The 19,255-nt window shown below is 42.0% G+C and overlaps 1 protein-coding gene across 2 annotated transcripts in view; it reads right to left on the reverse strand.

Annotated features, from left to right (window-relative positions):
- dag1 (dystroglycan 1) overlaps positions 1 to 18,654 on the reverse strand; it is a 63,989-nt gene extending 45,335 nt beyond the window's left edge. The window contains exons 1-2 of one of the 2 annotated variants that reach the window (XM_037788284.1): positions 18,075 to 18,654; positions 17,560 to 17,950 (exon numbers count right to left, since the gene is read on the reverse strand). The gene's annotated coding sequence lies outside the window, so the exon portion shown is untranslated. Of the gene's footprint in view, positions 1 to 17,559 lie in introns of both variants that reach the window. The other variant, XM_037788225.1, reaches the window with a different exon arrangement.
- Between the last annotated feature and the right edge of the window lie 601 nt (positions 18,655 to 19,255).

Consider the following 19,255-nt stretch of genomic DNA (forward strand, 5'->3'; position numbering starts at 1 on the left):
TCCTCGCTCTGACCACAATTACCGTTACACTCTCCAACTAGCATCATACTGTTGTTGTTTACTATCGTCACGTGACAAGCTACCTGCAATCAGTTCTTCTTCGCTGCTCTAAAACAGTAGTTGCCAGTGGCAGCCATGATACATCCAGGGCGACAGCACAGTGAAGGCTACTGTTTTGGAACAGCGAAGAACAAATTGATTGGTTTTATAACTCTGAAATATAACCTTGAATAAAATATGACAAAATTTCATGGCAATCCATCCAACAGATAACTCAAAAAATAACCTTATGATGACACTGGATGATGAGTTATCACTGCTCCTCCCAAGGGGACCATACATAGAACACTGGGTGGTAATTATTTCAGTCCGGACTAAAATGGATCGACCAACCAACAGACGGACATTGCCATTTGCTAAAGCAAAGCACGCAAGAGTGGCTAAAAAGAGATACGCAAGTGGATGATACATACAGGTGGGGGGACTAGTGCTTCCTACCTGTATTGGCAGAGAACATGAGTCAAACAGTGAAACCAGAGGAGAGACAGTCAGAGACAGAACGAGAGAGAGAAAAAGAATTGGGGGATGTGTTGGTGTTTGGAGTTAATCTGCAGTAGCAGCAGAGGGAGAGACCGAGAGAAGCCGAGGGATTCAAAGCATCAGGAGACTTCCTGCAGGCCTCAGGATAACAATACTATTTAGTATCATGTAAACCAGTGACACACAGACCTGCAGATACTCCTACAAAGCGCACATGCACATGTATGTACGTTCTACACACACAAAAACACAGTCTGTCTCGTGTCTTGAGGGACTGCAGGCGGCAGCCACGCAGTTTCAAACACACTGCTGCACGGAGCGATAGCTCGCTCGCTCCGTCTTTTCTACTCCCTCTGCCCTAATGACTTTCTCTCTGCCTCCTCTCTCTCTCGGGTAAGTGGGTGACAGTCTTTTTAAAGTGCAGTCCTGTACCCTCTGATAGCATAGAGCAAACAATGAATGTATTGGCTATGCTACTGAGTCGGCTAGCGTCTCAGAATAACAACGAAGTGGAGGGCTATGGATGAATTACCATACTTCAAAGACGAGTTTACCAGCCTCTCTCTCTTCCCTCTCTTCCTGCTGTAAACCAGAATGATGCCTCTGCCTACCAGTCAAGTTGCTGCTTAAATCCATATCTGTCCAAAATGCCATCACTTCATCATTTTATCCTATTAGACATTAGTGTGAAATTGTCATAATTAGCATATGGATTCTTGAGTTATGGCCACAAACGTGTTTTGTGAGGTCACAACGACCTTGACCTTTGACCACCAAAATCTAATCAGTTCATCCTCGATTCCAAGTGGACGTTTGTGCCAAATTTGAAGAAATTGCCTTCAGGCATTTTGGAGATATCATGTTCACAAGAATTGGACGTACGTACATCCGTATGTCCAGAAGGACGAAGAACCCAAAAACATAACGCTGGTCATGGCTGTTGCCGGTGCGGAGGCATAAAAGACAAACTAGAAACTATACAGAGCAGATTGGCTTGTCTTTTGTCTTTACTTGGAAATTAAGGGGGAAAAACACAGATACTGATTTGTTTAATAACTCAACTCCGTACAGAGGGGCTATGGATTAAAAAAAAAATCAGTAAGTAACAATATTAGATCTGTTGCTCATATTGAAATACTGTGTGTAGAATTATATTTGGCCATGCAGCAACAAAGAAGGAGATAAAAAAAAAAAGACAATGTAAATAACTAAAAATGACAATCGCACCCATGTCTCAATAAAAAGAACAAAAAGCTCAAAAACAAAAAAAAAAAGGTATGTTTTTTTGGTTACTTTACCTTAAGGCTGGGAGAGTTTGAGCCTCGCCCTGAATGTTCAAACAGAATTCATATCATTCCAGCCGAGCCGGGCTGATTACAGGCCAAGCCCTGCAGAGGCTAAACACCTGGTTTGAGGTGAACTTCAAGAGAAGCTGTGGCTCAGCAGCAAATCCACCTGATGTCTCAGGACTTAAACAGAGAGCAGATGATGGCAGAGCGCCTTGGGCTGCTCGAACCGCTCACTCTTTCATTTTTCTGTGAAGCAAAAGCATAACTCGCTTTGGAGGATATGAAAATGTTCTCTCTGAGGTTACTTCTGGTATTTTGGTGGTTTTATTGATGTTTTATTGACCATATTTCTGCTGTTTCTGGTGTTTCAAGTTGTTGTAAATTCACTTAAAGCATATTGTCTTTTGGCTGGTCGTACATAAATATGAAATGTGGCAAAATCCTGGAAATAGCCATCCACTAAATGTTCATATCCTGAAAGTGTGAACTCATCACATATAAAGAAATTCGGGGTAAATCAGGGTGTATTTATGAGAGAACTGCGTGAACACACAACACGTGCCACCACCGATGACCTCTGTGGGCCCTTCAGGCCAGTCTAGAGAAAATCACATTTTCTTGACACCCTTGATGACTTTCACATTCTCACAGAAAGCAGAAACAATCAATATCTTATATCTCATAACTGTCATACTATATGTCATGACTTATTCAACAAACTGCAGGCAGTCATCACCCACAGTAGAGAGCTGCTGCTCAAGTATTTGTAGGTCTGAACAATTTCAATGTCTCGTTCTGATATAACTGATGCCACAAAAAAAATTAAATAAACTTGTTTTAAGAGATTTTGTTTCTTCATGTCACATCAGAAGCTGGAGAAACTAAAAGCTGCTTGCAGGAACACACAGTGACACGTGGTTGACGTTGTGAAATGATTGGTACGATTGGTAAACGATTAGGCAACAAATCAAAAAAGAAAAAAAAGTCCACATTCAACGTACCCGAAGTTTGAAATGTACAAAGACAATGAATTTGTAAAGCAGACTCTCAAAAAAATCCAAATCAAAAAGTCCCAACTTGTTTGGTCTCCAATTTCTTTGAACCAGAGGATATCAGAAGGGACGGCGACGTGAAACGAGTCCAGCTGCTGTTAAACTTGGATTTCATTCTCGAGTTTCGACTTTTCCTCCGGTGAACGTGTCGGTTGCAGACTGTTTGGTTCGAACGAAAAACTTCCTGGAAAGTTATTTTTAAAGCTGCGAGTCTAATAATAAACTTCAGATGATTCTTATTTTTGATAAACAGCTTTTAAACTTCGCATTTCGCAGTGAGATATGAGGCGTTCTGCTGCCGTGTTGTGAACAGCAGGCATCTGGGTGTGTGCTCCATCTGCATCGCAGTCCATTTGCCCTTGAAGATTATTGCTTTATTAAATTGTAATGCTCTTTGAAGCGGCAACTATGTAAACAATACCCCCACCCCCATGAGGTCCAGAGCTGCAAATGGAGGTCAAAGTGAACACTTGGAGGACGTTCAGGAACACTAAGCTGCTCTATTGCTCCATTTCTCCGACTCACCTGTCTTTCTCTACCCAGCTTCCTGCTGTCCCCCCCATCTCCTCTCACTCTGTGCTCATTTCCTCTGTTGCAATCACTCCCTCGCTTTCTGTTAACCCCGTTTCTCTCCATCTCACCAACCTCCCCTCTTTCTGTGTATTTCTGCAGTCTCCAGTCCTATCAATCAAGACATCCCATTACCACTTTCCCTGTCACACCCAAATTCCTCTTCTGTCCCCGCAGCCTGCATACATATACATACAAATATACACACACATCCCGTCCTCTGCTGCTTCAGACACACACACACACACACATAATCTCACAGCTATGGCGTCTCCAGGACGTGAATCATCAGAGCACATTGGCAGACGACAGCTCTCGTCCCTTTGAATGACTGCCCTTCATAAAAGACAGATTGATGGATGAATGGGTGGGGGATGAATAAATGGCTTGATGGGTGGATGAGTGTGTGTATGGAAGGGTGGGTGGATGAATAGGGGGATAAAAGGGTGGGTGAATGGGTGACTCATGACATCCTGATCCGTTACACAAATCTGCAAATAGGCTTGGAGATGAGCATTCATGCCCCCATGACACATTTCCCCAAGTGTTTTCTTCCTGGCGCACCAAATGCACCGGGTGAAGTAGTGCTTCTACGGAGAGCATCAACGTTATGGTGCTTATTCCAGCCTGCATGGAGAACCTGGTGGTTGCTGCTGCTGCTGGAAAAGTCTATACATTTACAATAAAGTTTACATCATCACAGGAGTTTAGTCTATCTGCTGCTTCAAGCTGGATGCATTTACAACCAAGAGTCATTTCATTGATTTGGGAAAAACAAAAGTACATTATAAAATAATCAATATACACTTGGCCAAACAGGGAAACACACCGGGGTTATGCGTTGAGTGCTAAAACGATTAGGCTAGTCAATAATATTGATAACCGATTTATCTTTTAAGAAATCTATGAAGAAAACAATGTTAAATTCACTGGTTTCCGCGACTCTAATGGGACCAGTTGCTGCTCTTCTCTCTTTATATAAATTTGATGTTTTAGTTTGGAACTGTTGGTCAGACAGAACAAATCATTTTACGACATCAACTTCAGGCTCTGGGAAGTTGTGATGGGTGTTTTTTTCAAGCCTGAAAACAGAGCCAAGAGGAGGTGCAGAAGTCTAGTTATCTCTCAGAACACTTGAATTACAATATGCTGAAAGGTTATTATGGAATTTTTCCCCAATGATGTCAAAAACATTCTGCCTACTGCAGGTTTAATCAAGAAAATAATCAGCAGATTAATTAATAATGAAAATAATTGTTTGCCGCAGCCCTACATCCAAGTATGTTTTCAACACTATTTAACTGTGACAGTGTTTTCTGCTTTGAATGAAAACCAACAACTAAAGTCATACTAATATTACTCTGTCTATATAATCCCTAAGTAATGCATAAATAATGAATGCTGTTCCCTACATCTATTGCTTCTTGCTGTTGCTGGAATGTGGCACTATTTGCAACCTGTTGACTTGCCGAGACCTGTAGAATGTGTGTAACCTGAAGCCTTCCTTCCTGTTTGTGTCAGATTATGTAGCGCATGTGCGAGTGTATACGTGTGTTGACATGCACCGCCTCATGTACATACAGAATATGACCCTGCTTGTGCGAGTGTGTGACTCTGTGTGTGTTTGACTCCAAGCCAGGAACAATGTCACCCATTGAGAATCTAACACACACACACACACGGTGGGCTGGTGTGAAGTCGACCTGGTGCCGTTTGACTGTGAGATTTAACATGTCAGGTCCTCTCAAGTCATTTCCTTGGCCTGCTGTATTTGTCTCCAACTGACGCTTTAAAAGCTATCAGCCAGGTGGAAGGGCCAAGCTGCTTGTCTGAGTCAACACACACACACACAGACACGCACACAGAAAGAGACAGATGAAACAAATGTCCCTTTCAAATAGCGACAAACATGAAAAATGTAAGGTTTGCTTTTAGCCTGAGTTGGCCTCTGTAGTGTCATTTCTTCGCTTCTCGAGTCTCTCCCACTTCTTTGAGTTACTGTGCAGTCCTACATTTTTAATAACGAGGCATGCAAATACTCTCACAAGCACGAACACAATGTGTCAGATAAGATTTTGTGCTCTGGGCGTTAACGCTGCATGCCAGATAAGCCAAAACAAGCACTCAGCATTTTTATTTGAACGTGTCTCGCTATCTGAGGCATCTTCGATCCTTACGCCAAGAAAGTTAAACCAAATATTATTCAAATATTTGTGAATGTCTGCACTTTTATCTTGGCCTGAATGAAAAGAACTATTTAAAAAAAACACACAAAAAAAACACCACCACCCCCGTTCAGCTGAGCAAACCAGACACGTCTCCATGGTTACAGCACCAGTAGGCTCTGACATTCTGTGGTTGTTTTGGCTGTTTGTGGTGAAGCAGAATTCCTTCGCAGATGACCAAGCAACACGCCTCTACATGTGGGTCTGTTTCCAGTGCTTACAAAGAACAAATTGTACATCATTATAAGGCAACTTGAGAATCTGTCTCTCTGAAAGTCTGCACTCAGCATGTGTCAAAAATCCGGCTTGTTGTAAAACAAAAGGATTATTGTTTTATAGCACTCCGTAATTAAACACTAGGGGACAAGTAACGTGAAAATTATAATACTAGAAAAAAGCATTTACAAACATTTAATAATGATAAAACGTTCAGTATATTTTCATTATGTGTGGTGGATTTCCTTCATGTTTGAATAGACAAACCCAAATGGGGGCATCAAGTATAGCAAACCGAAACGGTTTTGGTTTTCTAGTTTCATATGATGCCAGTATCTTCAGTCTACCTTTAATACTGAGCCCGCTACAACTGAAAAATTGCTTTAGTGCGTTATTATCGTTTTAATTTCGACAGCCCTAATCTTGACTCAGGGTTATTAACCCAAAATGTCCAGACTCACAAAGAATTTATCATCACATCTAAATTGTTACAATAAATGAAACTGTGAAAATAAAGAATGCCTTTATACCCACAGCAATCAGCGTATATTGTCACTTTGTTTATTTTACCAGCTGTTACTTTGATTGTATGTTTTGATCATGATATGATATAAAATGATGGGATTGTTTCATTTCAAATATTAAAAGATTTTTGGTTTACATGAGTGATTGTGCCGATGAAACAACAGATTATGTTGAAAATCAAGCATTTTCAAGCAATGTATTTGAATTCAAGCACACAACAGTTCAATTCAAGCATTACCCAAACTTTCAAGACTGCACAAACCCTGTTAATGGTAAAACCATAATAAAGATTTCACAGCATGTGGCTGCTGCCCTGGTAGTGAAGTGGAATCACAATTAGGTCCTCTCACAGCATTAAGGGTTCTGGCGTGGCAATGGAATTCCTCCATGGTTGACCGGGCAACTCAGAGCACCATTTGGCTCCATGTCCAGAAGGCTAACCAGCCAAAACAAGGGGGCTAATAAAACTGTCCACTGATAAGCAGTTAATGCCCCAGAACTAATGACTGCGCTGCCACCCTGTTTTCTCCCTCCCAAATCAGTAGTGTGACATTCACATGCACACACACAGCGGTAATATCTGCTTCTTACACAGTAATATGCGCTGTAACTGGACAACAGAGGGAAGATTTAAGGAATGAGGAGAAACGGGAAATCTGGGAACTCAGTGGAGGCTGAGTAGCTACACATTTTAAAGGAAAAAAGTTTTAAACTGAAATTCTGACTTGATTGAGTTTTAAAACGGGCAATACAAACATAAGCATTTTTGATCCAGTGGTAGTAACTCTTAACAGCTCGCATCCATAGACGTCGGTGTTCCGGTTTAACGCGTGACTGTGTTAACTGGTGACTCTCAGCCGAATGGGTCCGTGGTTGCTCGTAGTGACGGCAGCAACATGTAGGCATCCACACAAAAGCCTTCAATCAATTTCAAATACATACTCATCTGTGTTTATTATCTACGTCAATTATTTACGTAAGTTACTACGAGCAACCACGCACATGTTCGGCTGAAAGTCACCAGTTGACACGATCACTCGTTAAACCAAAACACCTGTTGCTACCGATCGAGTACCGATCCGATTCTTTTCTTTTTCTTTTCTTATTATTATAATTATTAAACAGCTGGGACAAACTACCTGCAATCAGTTCTTCTTTGCTGCTCTAAAACAGTAGTTGCCAGTGGCAGCCATGATACATCCAGGGCGAGAGCACAGTGAAGGCTACTGTTTCGGAGCAGTAAAGAAGAACTGATTTCTAGTTAAACAAGTTGATTTTTTTCTGGGTTAACAAATTATGGTATCGGATCGGTGCGTAGACTGACGTACTCTCCGATACCCGATCCCGGATTTTGGGCAGTATTGGACGCATTTCCAAACTGGTAACGGTATCGGAACAACTCTAGTTGGAATATCGATTCTGACAACTCAACACGCAACAACTAGACATTTTGATGCTGGTATCAGTATGCATTCAATGTTGTCGTCTGAATGGCTGCGGTGAAACACCACTTCCTTTACAGATATGTGTGCGCATATTTGATGTTGTTGGCTGCAAAAGGGTCTACATCCTACAGCACAAGTGTCAATGTCAACAGCTAATCCAAAAAAAACTAAAAAAAACTAAAAGGTGTTCAAAAGATGTGTGAAAAGCAGAGACACCAGTTCCACCCGTGAGATGTGTGCATCATCACAAGAACAATTCCCTCACCCTCCTGAGCTCTGCCACTGAAATGGCCTCTCTATCAGTGACATACAGGCCTGAGCAGTTAGCTACACTGATCGCTCATAATGGCCTGGCCAGCTCGCTGTGCCGTCTCCCTTTGCAGCAGTACACAGCTATGTCAGCTCCAATTATACGGGGAAACTGCCACTAGGAGCAACACCCGAATAGCTCCAGAGCCATATACTGTACACATGGCAGAAATTTTGTCACACTCTCTTAATGCTCAAAGCTTGAGTTAAAAAACTAGAACAATTATTTCCCACACCATCTGAGCCTAGACATTTTGTGTCATTTGGTGTCTATGGTTGCATAGTGCTGCTGGATATAACTTTCCAAAAACCAGCCAATCTGAGGACATGCTGATGATACAGCACATTAGATAACTAGAGTCAGGGTTAGGTCAATTAAATCAATAACTAAAAGACATCTTTAAATTTCAAATATTGAAACGTACCATGTAAAGGCTCTTTTCCACTGGACAAAAACCCATTAACACCCACTAATGGAAAGGTTACAATCGGCATTCATTCCCGGGACAAATGACTCTGCAGTAGTCACGGGTATTTATCGGCTCAGGCTCCGATCGGCAGTGATGGAAACATGACGCCCGGGTGGACACGCTAATTTCCACCCCTTTTGCGGTGCGTTGAAGTGAATTTATATAATAAATAAAATCAACAGGTATTTGGACGATTATCATAATGTATTAACGTACAAAACATCAAATTAATATGCTCTCCTCAAAGCCACCAGACTCCAGTCAGACAACAGTAATTTTACTTAACTGATCATCGAAACACACTTCATTCAAACTCGACATAACATAAAACATTAAAACCGTCTTTGTTAGTCTTTCCACTGTCCCAACAATCACCAACTCTGGTTTGATCGAAATACACCATTAACTCACCGAGTTAGACTAACTGGGAAAAGAAACAGCTGTTATATGATCTCCTCAAAGCCACCAGACTCCATTGACAGAAACAGTAATTTTACCACACTGGTCACTGTAAAACACAATTCATTCAAACTCGACAGAAACAAAACTCAACAAAACCGTTTTTGTCTTTCCACTGTTCCAACAATCACCAACTCTGGTTTGCATGTCTGTGATGTCAAATGTGACACACCAGAAAAAAAACAGAAAGGCATACTTGTCTACTGGCAATGAGAAAGAAGTCCATCACCCATATTTGGCGGGTTTTCTCGTATTTTTTCTCTAATTTTGGTGGAAAAGAGTATAAGAGTACTGGCATTGGATGATGTCAAACCCAAAAGAGGGAGGATTATTCCTGTTGCTGGGTGGCATAATGAGTCACCATAAGAATGCACCTGAGTTCAACCACACGTCACACTAGTCAGCAAGCATTCCCCCAGCTGAGCTCCCTGTGGACACCTTTTGAGCACATTTTTCCAGAGTTGATTATTTCAGGGAGGATTATTTAAAGTTGACAGGTGTTGATTAGACTGTTGTTTGTTCACTCACAGGATTGATATGGCTCCAGGCCAGTACCACAACTAAAAGTATTAAATTAACTCTGAAGGGTGCAAACTTTTATAGACTTTGACGCACCACAAAATGTTCACACTGTGACTTAAATGAACCATGACTGTGTAAAAGACCGGTCTAAATCCTATAAACATGATTTTGTGCAAACCTAACTTGGCACCTGCACATCAGGACTGTAATGGAAATACACCTCCGTTACCTCTGATTGCTAACTTTAACTTAAAATGATGTTGATTCTACAGCTGTTTAGTCCTCCGTGGTGTGACTAGCTCCCAACAGGTGAGTGAAAACAGCAGCTGGAGACTTGTCGGTAGAGTGGGGGGGAAAACAACATCAGCTCTGACAGACTGACAATGAACACTGTAACCCAGAGGAAATGTATAATAAGGAATTACAGCTCATGGCAAGAGCGGTTGTAGATCGTGTTGTATCGAAGTGGTGTAAAGAGAAGGAAGAGTCACTCTCGCCGGACTGCTTTTCCTCTCCGTCCACGCACGTTACAGAGACACACAGTAAAATAACACTTTCACACATGCTCTTTGGTGGGTTATGTGTTTGCCGAATTACAGGAGATGCTTGGTCAGATTCAGAAAAGATGCTGAATCTAATGTTATCGGTACATTTGATTGGTAATTACAGCTGTGCTGTTATTTCCTTGTTTTTTGGAGGGAGTTCTGCTGATAGAGACACACGCTCAGAGCGGGACTGTACAGCCGGCGAGAGATTCATAACCTGCTTTAATCTTCTTTCCAACTTCACTTGTCGCACATTGACGCAACTCACAGCTCGTATTAAAACACCGTCATTATTAAACTAATAAAACGGGGTATCATACAGTTTTTAACTGCAGGGCATTGCGATACCTTTGTAGTATTGGTATACCGTGCAACACTACACCTTTAGGGGCCTCTATTTTAAACCATGTTGAAACCATGACAACAGAGAAGAGACCAACTTCAGCTCTCTGTCCCAATTTCCACTCGCAGACCCTCTGAATCTACCAACCGACGTCATCAACCTAAGCCCAGTCTTTTTTCCTTCTGTTGTTATCTCAGACTAAGAATAGCGGCAGCAATAGCCCACACCTTTTTAGAGCCTGTGAGGCTCTTTAAAACACAGTGCGACTGGTTTATTTTCGAGTTCTGACAAAAGTGCAGTATGTGCGTCGACAAGTGGTGTTTCAGTCATGGCAAGAGCATGACTCACAGCGACAGAATTGTAGCCAACTGTAGGCAGAGAAACGCTGGAGATGCCTCATCCCCTATTTTAGCCCACAAGGGCCGAGGGAGGAGGAAGAGAGAGACATGGAGAGAAAGTGCCTAAAGCATCTAAATCTCATCTCCCAATGTGATAAAGCAGGCTTACTCCACAACATGCACATTTTTTACCTTCCTTCCAAAGCTTTCAAAATAGGAAAAAAAAATCCATCCTGATCTCTAAGCCGAAAGAAGAATCCTTCTCTCCACTTGTACCGAAAGTTTGAAAAGCAGGGAGCCGAAGATTAGACTTATCATGAGGAGGATACACAAGGCGTTTCATATCAGAGGAACTCAATCCTATTTTGGATGATATTGATTTCTGAAATAGGGAGTAGCTCAGACGTAGACAGAAGAAACACCCTCAGAGAGGTGGAGGGGGGATGGGAGTGTGTCTGGGGAATGTGTTTGACTCCAATCTGCCTTTTGACAAAAATCTTGTTTACCGAGATGGAAATGGGATAAAAACCAAAGCCGTTGTCGGATTAAAAAACAGCAACAAAGAAACGTGTAAGAAGTGAACAGCCTTGTTAGCACTGTGATTGGTGGGGGGTTGGAAAAAATCCACTTTGATTTTTTAATGGATTGCTGAATGGATTCTGAGAGTTTTAAACATTGTTATTCTGAATATTTTTTATTTATTTGTGCACCATGTGCACTTCCCGGAGCTGGTGTTTAAGCCCCTGAGACCCACACCGACTTAACTATCTTTCAGAGGCTTTAGCAGGTTCAGTATTAGAGCTAGAAGCTACAGATATTATATGAAACTATAAAAACCTAATAAATCCAGTGGTAGCAGACATGTCATGCTAGCATGTTGGGAAAGAGGTTAAATAACGCTCCAAAGCTAGGTTACATTTTGGTGAGGCAGAACTGGCATGGCCATATTCAAAACGGTCCCTTGACACTTTGACCTCAAGATATGTGAATTAAAATGGGTTCTATTGGTACCCACAAGTCTTCCCTATACAGACATGCCCACTCTATGATAATCACATAAAGTTTTGGGCAAAAACCATGCAGTTTGTTTGAATGTAGTATAAATGTGTTATTTTCGCCTATACTAAAATGGTGTATGTGAATATTTCTGCATACTTGGGCCTCTAAACAGTCCTGGAATTAGATAAATTGGGTATCGCTGTAAAGCTGAGACTCTTATGGATCCATTGAGCCCAACTGTAATCATGTGATGATGTTAGTCCCTATAGTAGCCATTTTTGTAGTGAGACCATTTTTGAAACTTGACCTCACTGTATAAAATTACCTGTGGTGACCTTTAGGATAATCACAGCCTCATGGAACTTTACAACCACAAACTAGAGACGTAGAGCATTCAGAGGATGGATGGCTTTCCTAGGTAGACTGACATTAAGATGGTTTCTGAGTCCTGTCCAGAACAGAAGTGCTCACCAAATTGCCAAAAAATAAAATTCCTGCAGAAATCTCCAAATGTCAAAGGTTTTTGATACCAAATCACAGCATGGCTTTTTCTATGGTGTACCTCAAGGTCTTGGTGTCTTAATGTGGTATTTTGGAGGGATTATTGATCATTTTTATCAATTCTCGAGTGGTAAAAATGGTTAAATTTAGCACCAAATCTGTGTAACAAATGCTATCAACACGAAAATTGCAGAAACAACTTATGAGACATTAAAGAGCATGGGGATGGTCATCACATACTTCTATCATAATGTTAAAAACCCGTATACACTTTTATAATTCATTTCAATTAATTAATTACTTAATTAATGCATGTTTATTTCTGATTTATGACTAGAACAAATTGACACACAGTGCTTAGTATCTAAAATTAATATTCAGGTTCTCAGCTTTCAGATGATGTACACCACTTCTAGGTGACATCTACTGTTGACCTGCTATCTCCCCCTAAAGACCCTCTGTACCCGCCTTAAACAAGACAACAACGGGTCCATTGTGGGTCTCAGAGGGTTAAGTAACAAGAATCAGTCTTTACTGTCGCCAGAAACGACATACAGTTCTGCAACAAGTCTGCACTGGGCTTCTCTGGGTCATTTCAGGTCAGAAGTTACTCAGCACATTAAAGATTATAAGCTTCAAGTTCCAGGGTTTCCTTGCAAAACCACAAAAACAGACCCATAGACTTTTCTCCTCCAAAACACAGCAGGCCAAACATAACGCGTGTGCTACAGCTCATGATCATCACCTTGAAAAGATGGTTGCAACGAAGGCACTGATGCCTCCTAGAGGTAATCTAAACCTCTTTAAGCCTAGGACAACACCTTTTTACTGGAGACTGAGGCGCCTTTCAGAGGCGAGCTCTGCTGGTGTTGACCCTTTGATACATTAACACATGCACACACTGGCGCAGGATCCACACGGGCAAAGCACGCACACTCGCAAATCTGTTTACTTAACCCTTAAAGGCTGGCACAGAGATCTCTTCTCTATAAAAATTATGGAAAACACTACACGCTGAAAACACAGAACAACTGGACCTCTTTTCACTGCAAAAGGAGAGAGCACGACACACAGCACCGAGCATTTCTCACCTCTGTGTGTTATTACAGCTCTCCTACTACAGTGCAGGGTGATGAGGTGCTACACAAATAAATCCAGTCAAATACACAAACAGACGATTCCAATGTTGTGTGTGTACGTCAGGCTGTGTCCTCTGCTCCTCATCAAAAAAAAAAACACAAGATGAGGTTATTTACTGCAACTGCCTGCGACACTAATCTGCTTCTTAATCCTTTTTTTTTGCATCGGGGGAAAGACGATGGAACATGTTTGCCCTTTTCCAGCGAGACCCAGCTTCATATTCACACACTGCTACATTTGAGTGCTGCAGGGTGGGAGTGGGGGGGTGGGGGGGTGCAACACTGACGGTCTGTGATCAGCCAAACTCAAGCCATGACAGAGCCACCAGCCCAGTTGCACATCAGTTCGTGAAAAAGTCACGAATTTGAATGTATCGATTCGTGTACATGGACACAAATCAATGGCCAGAACAAAATCAATTTGTCTGTAATCCACGTAATTGTGAAGCAGGAAGTATAAAGAGCAGCAAACACAGTGTAAGGGGGAAGTTGTGGTGGATGGGTCGGTCAAAAAACTTTTTCCTAAACCTAACTAAGTAGTTTTTGTCACATACAGTAACTTCCGTACTTAACTTCCGTACTTAAGGTACGCCACTTCCGGTGTTATTCTAACCCAAAATGCAATATTTTCCTAAACCTAACTAAGTAATTTTGTTGCCTAAACCTAACCAAGTCGATATATTCCTAAACCTAACTAAGAAGTTTTATTTTGAAAAGACTGGGGCAGAAATTGACATGTGCGTCACATGTTGCTGGACATTCGTAGGAAAACGCACAAAAAATACGTTGTTGGAAGTCGTGCTGAGCGTCACGAAATTAAAAAAGGGAAATTCATGTCTATCTTCATGAATATAATAGATTAAATTACGTGACTATTTCACAAACTGCCGTGAGACTGTGTTGGAGCCACACCAACACTAGAACTAATACATATGCACACACACACATGTCCAAACTCATCCTGACTCAAAAAAACAACACACACCATGTGGTGCACACCCACACAAGACACACACCTAAGTGAACAAATTAACAGCACGGCGCAGAAACAAACACACATATCATCCTCATCGTCAGTGGAGGCGGGAAACAAACAGCGTTCTCTGTGTAGAGGATTAAAGACAGCTTGTCTACAAAACACACCAGTCCTATCAACATGACGCCTGTGTACACACACATGCAGGCAAGTGTGTTCAGCTGGCTCATTTGCGTCACCAAGGACTGAAAAGAATAGAATTTAATGCATGGCGTTGAGCTGAGAAGGTATTGATTTAAGTCCATTGGGGGTAGTAGGGAAATAGGTGGACCTCAAGGCCTGCTCTGTAGGCTTTAGGCAGAGAATAACGACACCCATGGGACCACTCAAAACCCTCCAAATTGCCCATTACTGAACAGTTGAGTCATTTAATGTATTAAGGGCCTGTGGGAATCGAGCAGCCAAGTATTGCTGGACAATCAAATGACATTAAAACAGAAATAGACGGAACATGAGGTGTTTAAAACGTGGGGGTTTTCACTTGTAAGCCTGCCGCTCCACACGCTCTGCAAACCATACTCAGGATAGCAGCCAGACATGAACTGAATCGCTACCAGGAGGACCTCAAAAGGTCAGGCTGCAACAGCCAACTGTCTAAAAAAAACACCTTTGTAGTCGGGCCAGACCTTAAGCCTCTGGCCCTCTGCCTCCCTGATGGAAAAACAAAATGTACACACAAGAAATAGGCTACTGGTTCCAGTAAAACCATTATGGGGATGCTATAGAGAAGGTTTTCCCATACGGTGATTAAAAGTCCCATGTAGCACCTTGAGGTTAGCCTATAAGCTCAAACCGACACACTGGCATTCGGGCTGGGCAATATGTAGAAAATCAAATATCGCAATATCTTTTACCAAATATCTTGATGTCGATATTGCGATGATTTTGTAGGGTTAACTATTGGTGCTTTTACAAAATATATACCCAATGAGATTCTTTTTTATAAATAATCATCATAATGTGGATATAATACAAATAATAGAACAGCTAGAACAGTCTGGAAAGTTCAGAAGATTACTAAGGCTGTCAAAGCTCCTCTGCAGTATCTGTAGTATCCAAAGTATCATATGAAACTAGAAAACCTAAGAAATCAATTGGTACCAACCATGTCATACTAGTTTGTCGTGAAGGAGGTTAAATAATGCTCCAAACTAAATTTTGGCATGGCAACTGGCAAAGTTTGCCATGTTATGATTTGAGCATATTTCTTATGCTAAATGCAGTACCTGTGACGGGTTTCTGGACAATATGTGTCATTGTTTTGTGTAGTTAATTGATTTCCAATAAGAAATATATACATACATTAGCCATGTTAATTCCCATGTTAATAAATTTGATAAAGTAAATACTTGAGAAATCTCCCTTTAAGGTATATTTTGAACAGATAAAAAAAAATGTGATTAATTTGTGATTAATCGCTATTAACTATTTTAACAGCCCTAATGTAGACACAATTACATTTTTGACGAATAATCATCAGTTATGTGGATATAATGACTAAGTGGGTAAAAACAAACATTACAACCGCTAGAACAGTTACTTTAATGTAATGCAGCCTTTAAAAAACAGGAAAACACTTATGGCATATTACCATATCCAAAATCTAAGACGATATCTCGTTTCGTATCACAATCTATCAATACTGTATGATATATTGCCCTGATTCACACGTCATAAAATCCAATTACATGTAATTCATATCACTGTAGACAGTATTGAGGACCATAAACACTATACAGTGCCTCCAGTCACTGCTATCCAGGCCAACAGTGTTCTTATTATTTATGTGTCCCTCCACACACTCTCCAACTCAATAAACAGCCCGACTCAGCTGCTTTTCTCTACCTAGTTTTCTCTCTCAGAGACTTCATCCTCTCCTTTTCACACAAACAGCCTCTCTCTCCCTCTCCCTCTCTCTTTCTTGTCTTGTCCCCTCGGTCAAAGGAGACATCCCCAGACCGCGGCAGGCTGTCAAACGTCTCCATGGCAAAGCCTACGTGAGAGGAATCACGACGAGGTGGGCGCAAAAACATTCCCTGGTATATACGCGCCTACTTTCACCTCTAAAAAGGAAGAGGTTAGCCAAGCTAGTGTTGAAAGCGTGTTTCTGTTTACGGAACCGTTTATCCTCCAACATAGCAGGGCAGTTCTGCACTCAGCATTACCAGGGGGGTGCAAGCAATGCTCATAATGAGGTCTGTGTGTTGCGATCCGACACGTTTTCACCCTGATACACTGTAACCAACTTCGAAGTTCGAACCCCTGCATGCAACAGTGGAGGAGATAGTATCAAGAACAAAACGAGGTCACTAACTCGCAGTCTAAAGCACATTACGGGGACTTCAAGTCTTTAGGGGGACACTGTCCCTTCACAGGGGGGGAGCCAAAAATAAACCCAGAGATGGGAGTAGTGTAATGTGAAATACAGTCAGTCCAAATGATAAAAGAGGCCCTTCTCTCTCTCTCTCTCTCTCTCTTGGACTACAGCCTTGTCCTGGCCTGGCTTTAAAAATGCACCTGTTCGGTTTTGAAGCCAGAGGAATGAGAGCCTGGTCTGGTGGGGCTTGAGGCTGCTTCAGCTGTCCAAACGCCGGGTACTAGGGAACAACGGGAAGGGAGGGAGGGAGGAAGGAAGGAAGGAGGCGAGGAGAGAGGGAGGGAGGGAGCAGGGCGGAGAGCGCTTGGTGAAAGCGGTAGCAGGGGATAAGTAGCCCCAGCAAGCCAGCTAATAACACAGCGACAGCCTAAAAATATCCTCCACCACAGACAGAGCTGTGCCGCTGCAAAACCGCGGCGGTGTATCTCTACAAAAAACCCCGCGGAGCGAACCCGGATGTCATATCAAACGCACCTCATAGAACGCTACATTCATTATTGCAACAACTGTAGCTAACATAGAACATAGAACATAGTTCAGTGCTACGTTCTGGATTCTTTCTCTGCCGGTGTCTTCTAGAATGTCCGACAAGCACTTAAACATGCCACATATTCAGACACAAAAAAGAGAGGTATGATTAAAAAGAAAAGGAAACTGACCGTCAAATCTCCTCCAGGTTTTATATCCCCCGTGGCGTAATTCAGGCTAAATCCTCCTTCTACCCTTTCCCTTTCTCCTTCTCCTTCTGCTGCTGCTGCTTCCTCCGTACGGTGGGAAGAAAAGGAGGCTGGTGGTGTTGGAGGAGGTGGCGACAGTGGAGCTCCGTTTTCCTCCTTTTCACACACAGTCAAGCGGACAAATATAGGCTCGCCGCCTCTCGGTGTCAAATCTCTTCCTTCCTCCCGCTCCTCTCGACTGGCTGTCTCTCCGGTGCTCCAAAGTTAGCCTCTAGTAGTCGCAGCGGAAGGTGGGAATAAAGCCTTATTCAAAAATACAAAATAATATTGCCTACAAAATACAGAATAGTGTCCGGATATGAATTACAAAATCCTGTAAAAAAAAAAAAAGAAAAAGAAAAAAAAAAAGAAAGAAATTAGTTGAGTGGTAAGAATTAAAAAAAAAAAAGAAAGAAGAAAATCACATCATTTTTGTAAGCGGTAAATAAAATCACTACTTGAATGGCTACAGCAGTGTGTGTGTCCGCTGCTACACCCAGTTAACACGGCTGGAGAGGCTGCTCCTGCTGCTGCTGCTGCTGTTTGGACCTCAAGACTGAACACGTCCTGCACTCCCGAGGTCCTCAACACAAATGTCCGCTACTGAGCCTGAAGGATGAATTTCCACCCGGAGGAGCAGTGGAGAGAGAGAGAGAGAGAGAGAGAGAGAGAGAGAGAGAGAGAGAGGTGGGCAGCGGCTTGCATTCTCTGAATTACTCCACCCCCAAATCTGCCTTCCCCCTCTCCCTTTTTCTTTTTTTTCAATCCCTTCCACCTCTCTACCTCTCTTTCATTCACTATTTGCTCTCTTCTTTTCCTTTTTGTCTTTTTCCTTCTTTAATTCACCCTGTCTCTTTCCATCACGCCCCTCTCCTCTTGCAGCCCAGCCTCTTCAGTTCCACACTGTGCAGGGGCCACAGTGTCTCTAAAGGCATGCAGCCCTAATCATGAGCAAATAAATCAATATGTTTACTCAATACCTCCACCGATGGAATTATGATGGTGACATTGATCCAGGGTGTGAATGATCATCATGCAGGTTTTTTTTTTATCAATATCTGTGCATTGCAGTGTAGTGGAGAGCATTGGCTCTCTTATTCAAAGCGATAGTGAAATTCACTAAATCAATATTGTCATTGGTGCAACAACTAAACAGGATCAGGTTCAGCCAATTAGATTGTTGTCAGGCGATTAAATAGGCGTTACTGGTTGCTATAAGCACCATAGATGTTGGGTCAATAGGGGCCTACTACACCCACTAGTAGGCTTTATCATCTATTCACATGGTAGATCACCGAAAGAAGGTATAAAAGAAACACGACAGGGACCTCTAGCGACCGTAGTATTTATGACAGGGGCAGAAGTGGAAGTCAGGCGCTGTAGTACAGACTTTTTGAAACTCCATAAATGGTTGAGGTTGGGGATGATGGATGGTACACAAAACACAGGGTTTTCACCCAGGAGACCCAGGAGACCGGATCCCATGTGAAACCAACAGTATGTAGTTGTCTTTGTGTTCGTAGTTATTTTAACCCCAAACGCAATGTTTTTCCCTAAACTTAAACTTAAGTGTTTTTTTTTGCCTAAACCTAAAGAAGTTGTAGTTTTATTGCCTAAACTTAACTGTTTTTTTTGCCTA

The sequence above is a fragment of the Sebastes umbrosus genome, chromosome 1 (genome assembly GCF_015220745.1).
Source record: "Sebastes umbrosus isolate fSebUmb1 chromosome 1, fSebUmb1.pri, whole genome shotgun sequence".
Lineage (NCBI taxonomy): Eukaryota > Metazoa > Chordata > Actinopteri > Perciformes > Sebastidae > Sebastes > Sebastes umbrosus.